We start from the raw sequence: 11,453 nt of genomic DNA, 5'->3' as shown, positions 1-11,453 counted from the left end.
GATGGTTCAGATAGTGTCCTTGTGTTTGAGCTTTTGGTAACTTTAAACGAGTTAATAGAAAATTATGAATTTCCCTTGAGATTAATATTATTTGCAATTACAACTAAAACTAGAGGTCTTCTGTTGGAAGAAATTAGGTCATGTATTCGCCTTCAGTTGGGATGGAATGATGTTAGAAATAAGATCTTTTACAGATTTGTGTCTATGAATGCTAGGTCAAAGCTTATTTCGGAAAGAGTATACAGGTGTATGAGATTAAATGAAGATGTTATGGTATTTATTAATAGTATCTCTCATTCAGCTAAAGTTTTGGGAGTTGGTTCAACTGAGTTTGATATCGTTTCTATAATCCTACATGGTATACATCCTAGTTACCGATTTAAATGTTTTGGTAATAATTGGCCTAGGACATTAAATGAATTGGAACAACGAGTTGAAACATATAATCTGTATAAGCGTTCTAAATTAGAATTTTTGAAATTTAACTCTAAATCAAGAAATGAGAAACAGATTTTTTCTGGAAATAAAGGTAGTAATATGTTGACTATGTCAACTCAAGGTGGTACCGGGTTCGAGTTTCGACCTGATGTTAGGAAGTCAAGCTCAAATCAGGGAAATTATTTTAGAAATTCTTCGATGAATGGAAACTATGGTGGAAACAAAGGGAATAAGATTAATGGCGATAGAAAATTTCAAAAATTTGGTAACTTTTGTCCTTCGAAACAACAGTTTAGGAATGATGATAAAAAATTAAATTTCGATAATGGAAAATCAAAACAAGGTTATAATTATAATAGTTATAAAACCTCTGACTCAGATTTCAATAAACGGTCAAATAGAAGAGTGGTGCCGGCCAATATTCAAGGAAAATCCGCATCATTTGTTTTTGGCAAAGTAAATGGTCTTCGTGTAGCCCTTTGTGTAGATTCAGGATCATCATTAAATTTGTCCAGTAAAGAGTTTTTGGACAAGAATCTTAGTAATAGTGGAGTTGTAAGTCAGCAATGTGAACCAGTTAAAGTGGATTTGGCAAATGGGAAACAACTTATTAGTAATCTCGTGATTACTCTTCAAGTCGAAATAGCAGGGATGAGAAATACTGTGTCATTCATTGTGGTGGATAGTTTACCATGTGACATTCTATTAGGGGTGCCATATTTAACTGTGGTCAATGCCATAATTGATTTGTGCGATGAAAAATTAATTTACAAAGATACTGGGAGATCCGCTAGTTTGTGTTGGATAGATGATCCAGAGGTTCGAGAGACTGTTACATCGAAAGATAAGGTGGTGCATCCGTCAAACTTGGTGTGCGTATATCTGCGTGGAAGATCTTGTCCTTCTGGTTTAAATACTCAAATTAAGAGTATTTTACCGGAGAAGCTTTGTGGGACTACCTCTCCTGTATTTGAAAATTTGAATAGACCTGAGAATTTATTTAAATTGGGAGTTGGTGATAGTAGTGAGGAGGTGCATTATCATGGTGCAACATCATCTGGATCAAAGGGTTTGGTTGATAGAATTGAAAATAAGCGTAGTGTGTCTTCGCAAACTGCGAATGATTCATCGATGGCATATGTTACGTCGAGTGGTGGACATAATCATCAGAGTGAGTGGACAGATAGTTTTGAGGAAGAATTTGAACTTCGTTTTAATAGACTTACTGGACAGTTACGGGGAGATTTATCAACATCGTCGGAAACTCATATTGAATTAAAGCAAGAGTCCTTAAAGAAAGAAGACGAGTATTCGGATGAGACCGATTGGATTGAAACTGATGTTAGAGATTTTATAAATGAAATAAAATCTGAATATGCTGATATTATTAGTAAAAGAATTGGGTGTCTTAAAGGCTATAAATGTAAATTATATTTGAGGGAAAACAAATTTATAAAAGAGAATCCTTTTCCAGTACCTCGTGATAAGCGTGAAATTTTTGTTAAGGTTATTAATGAGTTAGTTGAACAGGGTGTTCTAAAAGAAGTAGACCATTCAAATTATGGCAGTACTTGCTTTATTGTTAAGAATAGAGATGGATCTTTTCGTCTAGTTGCTAACTACATAAAACTTAATAATATCTTGGCAGATTACTTATATCCTATTCCTAACATGGAGGAATGTTTAGGAAATGTTACAGGGTGTAAATTTTTCAGTAAAATTGATTTATCTAAGGCATATTTTCAAATTGAGGTAGATGAAGACAGCAGAGACCTCACTACAATAGTTACTCCTTTTGGATCTTATCAATATTGTAAATTACCGGCTGGAATAAAAATTGGTTCGAGTGTTTTGGCCAAATGTATGAGAGATGTTTTGGGGGATTTAGAGGACAAGGGCGTTTATTCTTACTTTGATGACGTCTTGCTTGCCCACGAAACAAAAGAAGAACATATGAAAATGATAAGGTTAGTTCTTGAGCGTTTGCGAAAAGTTGGTCTTACTATCTCTCCAACTAAATCCTTTTTCTTTAAAAAGAAATTAATGTATTTAGGGTTCGTTGTAGATGGAAATGAAATTCAAATGGATCAGAGTAGGATTGATGCAATAATAAAATTACCACCTCCTAAAACTAGAAAAGGAGTTCAAAAAATATGTGGGTTAATGCAATTTTATGCTCGATTTATATCTGGTTTTCAAGATATTATTGCTCCTATCTCAGAACTTAGATCTGTAAAGAAACCTTTTGTTTGGGGAAAGTTACAGCAAGATGCTTTTGACGAAATAAAAAGACTGTTTTCAGAAAATGTTGTCCTAAAAAGTCCAGATTTAAATAAAAGGTTTGTGATTCATATAGATTCTTCAACTCGTGGAATTGGAGGGGTAATTTCACAATATACTGAAAATAATGAATTAAAACCTGTTGGGTTTTTCTCTAAAAGGCTTTCGGAAGCTGACCGACATAGGTCGATTTATGAACTAGAATTTATAAGTTTAGTTAAAACTATTCTACGTTTCAAACATTATCTTTTTCGAGAATTTGATATTTATACAGATAATAGGGCGTTATCTTGGATAACTAATAATCCTAAGAGACTACTAAAATATGGCTCAATGGTTGAACAATTGTCTCAATTCTCCTTTAAGATTCATCATATTGGAACCAAGGAGAACCTTGTAGCTGACGTTCTTTCAAGGGTGTATGACCCTTATAATTTTGAAATGCAAAAGGAGATAGTTGGACTGCATCTTCTGAATAAATATATCTCTTGTATAAATATTTGGAATTTACCATACCTTAAGGAACCACTTCAAAACTATCAACGTAAGGATCCGCAATTACAGCATATAATAGAAAGTTTTGAAGAAGGTAATCCTGTTGAAGGTTATGATTTCCATAATGGTTTTTTGTTAAAAAGAACACGAGCTGTAAGAGTATCTATGAAGATTGTTGTTCCTTCTGCCTTAAAGTCATATATTTTAGAATATTTTCACCAAGAAAAATTAACGGGGGGACATTCTGGGATGCAGAGAACGTTAAGGAAAATCCTGAAAAGGTTTACTTGGGACCAGGTAGTAGATGATGTAAAAAACTATGTTAGATCTTGTGAGACTTGTCAAAAATCTAAACCTTCTAATGTAGCAAAAATGGGACGCTTGGGTTCAGTAGTAGAAACAAGGGTAAATGCTAATTGGATGATAGATCTTATAGGGCCCCTACCTAAGTCTAATGGGTTTTCATTTATATTAATTGTAGTTGATAATTGTTCGCGTTTTGTTATGCTTGAAAAGTTAAGAAAATTAAATTCAAAATTAATTTGTGATCGACTTTATTCGTTGTTCATTAAGTATGGATTTATTGAAACTATTTCAACGGATAACGCTTCCGTCTTCACATCGGAAATATTTGAAAGATTCTGCTTCAGTTTGGGGATGAAACACATAAAATTGAGTCTGTATCACCCGGAGGCGAATATTGCTGAACGTTATGTGAAAACTTTGAAAGTGAGTATGAAATCATATTTCGCTGAATGTCAAGACAGATGGAGTTATTTTTTGGAAGAATTACAGTTCAGTATGAATTTGTGTGAACATGAAGGTATGAAGGCTGTTCCTTCAGAAATATTTTTAGGTCGTCCTCTGCTTAGTCCATTAGAAGCTAGATGGAAAATATCAGATTCAAACATTGATGGGGGAAATCAGAAAGAGGTTTGGATGAAAGCTATGGAGAACATGAGAAAAAGTTGGGAGAAACGTAGAATATTATTTGAGAAAAATAGAAAAGAAATAAATCTTGAAATTGGAGATCAAGTTTTGATTAAAAATCATGCAAAATCTTCCTTAAAAGATAAATTTGCCAAGAGTCTTTCTTATGTATGGGTGGGCCCATTTAAGATAATTCGATTTCTTACAACTAACACTTTGTTAGTTGAAGATGTTTCTGATGTAAACATAAAAAGAAGGGTCCATGTATCTGACGTGAAAAAATTCTTTCCTAGAAGAAATCAGAATTGAGTTGTGCTCAGATTTGTAAAATTCCTATTAAATTTGGATTTGTTGCGATAGGTTAGCAACCAGTTAATTATTGACTGATACAAATTATGTAAAGGGTAAGGAATAAAGAATAAAAGGTTAAGAAGATTCCTTCAGTATTGCTAGTAGTAAAATGCTTATAATTATCATCTCCGACCTATCCAATAAATTTAAGTTTATGTATATAATAATGTATATATGTTTTGTAAATATTTTTATTATATTGTTTCTTAATATTTTCACAGAGGCTGGTCCTTGATGAGGTGTGAGTGTCCTAGTCATGTATTCATTTCCTGTTTGTTTTCATGTGCCTGTCAATTTGGAGCTGATGCAGAATTGCATTCGCCTCATTGTATTGGTTGTCCTGTGGAATGTTTTGTTAAACTTGGTACCAAGGATGAAGATTCAAGGATTTGAGAATGAAGTCGACTTCAAAATTTATCAAAATTAATTTGAAAATTGAATCTTTAAAAAATTTAAACGAGAAAAAAAAATAAGACAGAGACTTACAGATATTAAAGTTATCTATAGATATATATATTTTTGAAATGTTCATCTTGAAGTTGTTATTGTTATAAAAATTTTTCTTGTTACATATATAAAAATTTTTATTGGGCAGGAGAGAGGTTGTGACGTGTAGTCACATTAAAAAGTGGAAGTTTAAAAAAAAAAAAGTTTGTGAATCTTATTGCAAGTGGTAATGTTTTGCTTATTCAATAAGAGATGGCAGCAGTAGTAGTCTCGCTGCTTGGTGTGCTTGACCACGCCTTCTCTTCCCCGCGGCTTTCGAGTGCCGTACCTGTTGTTTGTTCATAAGGGAAAGTAACATCGAATAAGAGCAGATGGTCTTCTGTTACGTGTTTTTCGTTACACGAAGTGTGTTTTTGGCTTCCGTCATGCTGTGTGTGTGAGTGCTAAGTTAAAATAGAAAGAAGAAAAATGGAGTGCATAAAATTATAACACGTAACTAAAAATCTAAATTAGCTTGAAACTAAATACGTTGAAATTACTTCTTTTTAACAAAAATTCTTTAAATGGCTTCTTCAATTAGGTTAAACAAAGGGATTAATTTGACAAGACCGATTTAAAAGGATGATTTTTGTCCTAGAATGAAACTTGCTTCGTGAAATTAATGCAATTTAAACATTCGAGAGTAAAAAATCAGGTGCTTAAATTTGTCGTTATAAACTATTAGGTAAAATTGACAAGGATAATAGAAAGATAAAGACGTAGGTAATGTTATTCGACTCACGTTGAAGAACGGGTATTTTCTTTTTAAACTTAGTTGTTTTCATTCTCTTTTTGCAATTTTGTGCGTAAAAATTTTTCAAGCGGTTAAGATTTTTAAAAAGGGAATTATTCCTTAAAACTAATACGTCTTTTGTTTAAAACCAGATTAAATATAGCACTAAAAACTTCAAAAAACGGTAAAAGTAGTAAATAGGGGAGTAATTGAAGGTAGTTAAAAACGGTTAGAAAAATACCAGAAATTCTTTCTTCAGATAAAGGGGAAATTAAACTTAGGTTTTGTTGTTTGGGTAAGAAATTAAACTTGTTGAGAAACATAAAATTACTTGAAATACAGTTATTAAAACCCGGTTCACTTGACTTAATTAACATTAGTCATGCACAATTAATCCTTAAAAATTATTAATTGCGTTGAAACTTCTGAATTAAAGGATATACTTAAATAATTGTGTGAAAGAGTTGAATGTTTGTTGGGTCAAAATAGGCAATCCATTTCTTCTATTACACGGAAGTAAGTACGTAACTGCTGAGTTTTGGTAAGTATTGATTTTTATAATATTTTTGTAGATATTAGTTGGATGTACACTGCACTGAATGTTGAATGAAAGAGATTATAACTTAAGCGATAAAAGTATCTTAAAAATTAAAAACTGAGTGAATGAATTCCGAACTAAAGATTGTTAAAGTTGATATTTTTGGAATTTCAAGCACGATAACAGTGGAACTTTACCATTTGCAATTTGATATATTACTACATTAAATTTTTGTTTCTGAAAGATAATTAACCTTACTAGAAGTCTTCTCTCCTCCTAAAAAAAAAAATAATAATAACTTTGTTAAATTATAATAAATTGTTTGAAGTTTAAAATGTTTTTTTTGATTATTTCAAGAAATTACTCTTTTTATTAGACAAGGTTAAATTGTGCAGTGCACATAAGTGAATGTGATGTGTGGAAGCTATTGGATATTTTCTTGTGTTTTTCTTTTCCAGGATGAATTGCACTTTTTGCGATTAGGTCTTGAAATATGCCTTGCATATAAGACAGTTGGCAATAAAACCTTTATGCTCTTTAGTTGCGAGGAAAAATAAGTTCAGTTATTTTACAAACCGCGTTTGCGCATTATATTTAACAGAACCGGTGAATTCCTCATGTATGCGACAAGTGGGGCGGAAGATATGCCAGGCCTTTGGTGAGGGTGTCGTGACTACGCGGACAATGCAGCGGTGGCTTAACAAGTTTAAGAACGGTGACGAAACACTCGAAGAGGCACCATGTGCCAGAAGACTAACACATGTCCAAAAGGAAGATCTTCGGGCAGCAATTGAGGAGAACAATGGCCAGAAATGAAAGGAACTGGAACTTCAATTCAGTGTGAGTGAAAAAACCATTTGGCAGCACCTCCATCAACTTCGGAAGCAGTACAAGTTGGATCGATGAGCCGGGCCAGAAGGAAACGTGAGCAGACGTCTGTGTTTCTTTGCTGTCTCGTCTGAGGAAGGAACAATTTCTGAACAGGGTGTTGACAAGTGATGAGAAGTGGGTCCTGTACGAAGCTCCACGTCGCCGTCATCATTGGTTAGCGATCCATGAACTGGTTCCAAAACAGCCGAAACCAGCACTGCACCAGAAGAAGGTCCTCCTGTGTGTTTGGTGGACTGTTCATGGCATCGTGCATCGGGAACTGCTACCAGCTGGTCAGAGCATCAATTCAGCTGTCTACTGTCAGGAGTTGAGCCGTGTTCAAGAAAACCTCAAAACTCTGGAGCCAGCACTTCTGAATCGCCAGCACTCCTGTTACAGGACAACGCTCAGCTCTACGTGGCTAGGATGAACCAGAACATCACTCTACGCCTTGGATGGGAAACACTATTGCATCCGCCATATTTCCCGGACATTGCATGGTCTGATTATCACCTGTTCCATTCCTTGGACAATCGCCTTAGAGGACGCCAGTTCAAATCCCTAGTAGAGGTACAAAATACACTTGATACCTTCTTCGCTTGACGGCCGTCCAAGTTCTACCGCGATGGAATCCATGTCCTTGCAGAACGTTGAAGGAAGGCCGTCGATGCTGATGGGGTACGTCTTAACTAACATATCGATGTTCGAAGGTGGTGAGTGAAAAAGCGATAGAACTTTCTTGGTTGCCTTTATATCATAAAAGGAGAAAAGATTGGAAAACAAGACGGAAGGAATCAATTATTTGGTGGCACTTGGGGAGAACCCACACTAGAGCTTCTGCATACGGGTGTATCAAAAGTTCGAAGGCATAGTACAACTCCATTATGTGTGTAAAGCAGTAATGCAAATAAGCAACAAAATTTTACAAGCCCAAGAAAAAAGCTACTAGCCCATATCCACAATAGAAATTATTTCCTTACATTTGGTATGATATTAAATACTCGCCCGCACCGATGAATCACTCGCCCCGGGCGAGCGGGCGAGTGGTTATTTTCATCCCTGGTGTAAAGATATGAAAAAAATAGAAAGAAATTAAAGTTGTTGAAAATAGATGGTTTTCAACAATCTCGTAGCCAGCCCAAAACGTAGGGGGCCCGATCCAACCATATTGTAGTTCGTTTACAAGCCTAACGTAAAATTTAGGGGCGAGTAAAAATTTAAGGGGGCGCTCCCCGTGCCCCCAGTGGATATGGGCATGGTTTTCAAGCAAAAATGGTGTTTTTTTTTTTTTAATTGTATGAGACGTTTGGGCTCCACATTGGTAAGGTGTCCAATGTTAAATGAAAAAGCAACGTTGACAGCTCAGTGATTTCCTTGGATCCCTTGGGCCCACACCGTAGTAACAACACAGAGTCGTAGGGTAACGGATTCGAGGTGTTCTCGGTTCCCTCATACAACAATGTGCATGTTCTTGCGTCTGGTTACGTTCCATTCGTACAACCTGCTGAACTGGAAACTGATTCTTCATTTAACATAGGGCACCTTATCAGTGTGGAACTTTAACAGCTGCTGCGATTGAAAAAAAAAATTGTAAACAACACTTTTCCAACAATTTATCTCTCTTTCCATTTTTCTCGCACCTTCACTCATAACGGAGTTAGTTTATGAGACCGGACTTTTGATACACCCGATATTAAATCATGCAGAATCAGTTCAGCTGGTGTTGTTAGAAAAATGCTCATTCTACTGATATTATTTTTTTGATTCTCAGGCCATTTGGCACTTGTTTATTAAGGAGTTTGGTTAGGAACAAAAACTCCTTTATATATTTTCCTTGTCTGTCCCTGTGTTCGTCTGTCCGTGAAACAAAAAAAAGGAAAAGAAAGAAAGAAAGAAAAAAGAAAGAAAGAAAGAAAAAGGAAAAAAGAAAAGAAAGAGCAAGAACTAGTTAATGGATTACTATCAATTTTGGCCAGGATGTATATACAGGGTCAAAAGTAAGCAACGAGTTCGTTGTTGGAGATGGTATTGAAACCAGACGTGGTAGAAAGATATCAACTATTTCTGGGTTCAACATTGATCACTATAAATCAAAAACGGTATCAGACAGCAAGAAGCTGTTTACTAGAATCTATATTAAGAGTCCCAAGGATACATTTCATTTCCGTTCTTAATTCTCTACTAAAACTGAAAATCAGGGAAATCCACTGTAACTTTTTTTTTTCAATATTGATTTACATAGAGCAAAAACGATCAGGAACAGCCAGATACGACTTTTTTCTTTCCTTTTTTTTTTTTAATCGATTTTGCGTTCTAAGAGTAAGTATTATCTCTCACAACCATATTCAAACCAGAAGTGATAGAAATCAACGAGAAGGTTCTAGAACACAGGTCCCCCTATATAGATTAGTAGCTAGGTTGGTTTCTTTCTGTACCAAATTCACATAGTATTGCCGAGCGAGTGTAGGCGGGTTAAAGACCCGCAGGGTACGTTATTTTCTGTCTATATTATAAGCTAAATGGGAAAGGGGACCAATGTTCTAGAACTTTGTCGAAATCAACCACTTCTGATTTTAACGTTCCTCGCTATACAGTAGAAACAGTAATAGATAGCGAGAAGCGGTTTTCTGCAATTATAAAGCATCCTAAAAATATATTCCAACTCCACTCTAATCTCTCTACTACAAATGAAGATGATAGAAATCTACTACTACTTCTAGTTTCAATATTGAGAAAATTTCACATTATACAAACCAAACCCCTTTCTGTAGTGTACACGTGGCACTAATACTTGTTTAGTTTCTGATCCCATCCATCCTGATGGCAGCGCACATCCATCTTTGCAGTTTCATTTCAATCGGATCTACTTTCTCCTCTTGCATCTTCCTTAGTCCTTACGTTTTTATCTACATGGCGGGATCTTGTAGGTTCGTTCTTTTACTCTGGCGCTTATCGTTTTATCGCAAAGAACATCTAATATTGTATACAGTTTCCCCAATATCTTCAATGTACTACGGCCGATAACAACTTATCATACTGCAGTGTCTCCTCTCGACTGCAAAGGAAAGACCTGAAATGATTTATTAGAATCTATATTCAAAAGATTTTTTGAATACCAGATGGCATATCTTCTAATATTCTGATTTAGTCCATATTTTGTATATTGTCCACAGTTGAATCACTCGTTTGAGAAACAGCTTCTCAAAAATAAAAATCGATTTTCATTTTATTATTTAAATAGCATCTGTAAGGATAATCTACAAATGTGAAGAAGAAAATCCCATGTATAGTATATATAAAGTGTTTGTGATGGTTACTGAAATTTTGAAACCAAAAGAAAAATACAAAGCAAATAGTAGGGTACAATTTTTTCAGACACAAGGTTTCAAAAAGCAATCCGTAGGCTTTTCTTTGCTACAAGCGGCAACTATTGTTTTTCTATTCCTCATAATCTATTTAAGTAGAAAATCATGTTTGCCACCCGTAAATTTCATGGAGTCACCAAAAATTCAAGATGGCGGTCCGAAAACAAAAACAAATTTAGTTGTCATGTAGTATCAAGTTTGGTATCGATTTCTATGTTTTCATAGTCGTAGAATTAAAAATGATATCAGAAATAGCACCAGATGCATACAGAAAGACATAGAGAAATTTGACAAACAATAAAATTACTGTAAGCTTAAGGAACATTCATTAAAAATGATATATCTATTGGCATTTAAGATGACTGGAATTCTGTTCGTGGAAAAGTTTACATTTTTATATAGATTTTTGTTAAAAATGTTCTCTTCCCCATAATTTAAACTTTCTGTCTCTTATCTTTAAAAAGTAGGTTTTGTTTTTTCTTATGATGGTAATTAGATTGTAACTATTATAAAACCTACATAATGGAGCATGTGGCAACAATTTCTCATCCTACCCAGAAACCTCGTTTTGAAGAAAATAATCCTGTATTGTGCCTCGTATGTAGAGATGCAAAAAAGCCGGCTTTTTTGAATCGATGTTTTTTTCACATAAAAAGCCGGCTTTTTTGGAAAAAAAAAACGAGAATTTTGGAAATTTTGGCTTTTTTCCATTTTCATGATTTTTCTATCTAAATAGCTTTCTTATAGTATATTCTATATTTAGATAAGAATTCCATGACCTAAATGCCATATTTCGCTCTAAAATGCACCATCAAGATGTATGGAGCACATGTTTTACGAATTAAAGCTAACATGAAGAATGTAGTATTTGAGGGCAATTTTAGAGGCTATTTAACTTTATTTTAACTTTTGAGTTATCGACAATTTTTTTCTTCTCTGGATCATTTTAGTTTGTCATCTGTGTTAC

At 34.5% G+C, this 11,453-nt stretch overlaps 1 long non-coding RNA gene across 1 annotated transcript in view; it reads left to right on the top strand.

Annotated features, from left to right (window-relative positions):
- LOC145664336 (uncharacterized) overlaps positions 1-6,871 on the top strand; it is a 105,909-nt gene extending 99,038 nt beyond the window's left edge. The window contains exon 4 of the long non-coding RNA XR_014127381.1: positions 4,716-6,871. This is a non-coding gene — a long non-coding RNA (uncharacterized LOC145664336). The remainder of the gene's footprint in view (positions 1-4,715) is intronic.
- Positions 6,872-11,453: the final 4,582 nt, after the last annotated feature.

The sequence above is a fragment of the Thermobia domestica genome, chromosome 11, assembly GCF_964235325.1.
Source record: "Thermobia domestica chromosome 11, izTheDome1.hap1.1, whole genome shotgun sequence".
NCBI classification, from domain to species: domain Eukaryota; kingdom Metazoa; phylum Arthropoda; class Insecta; order Zygentoma; family Lepismatidae; genus Thermobia; species Thermobia domestica.
The sequence above is the reverse complement of the archived record's forward strand: the minus strand, read 5'-3'. Positions and strand labels throughout refer to the sequence as shown.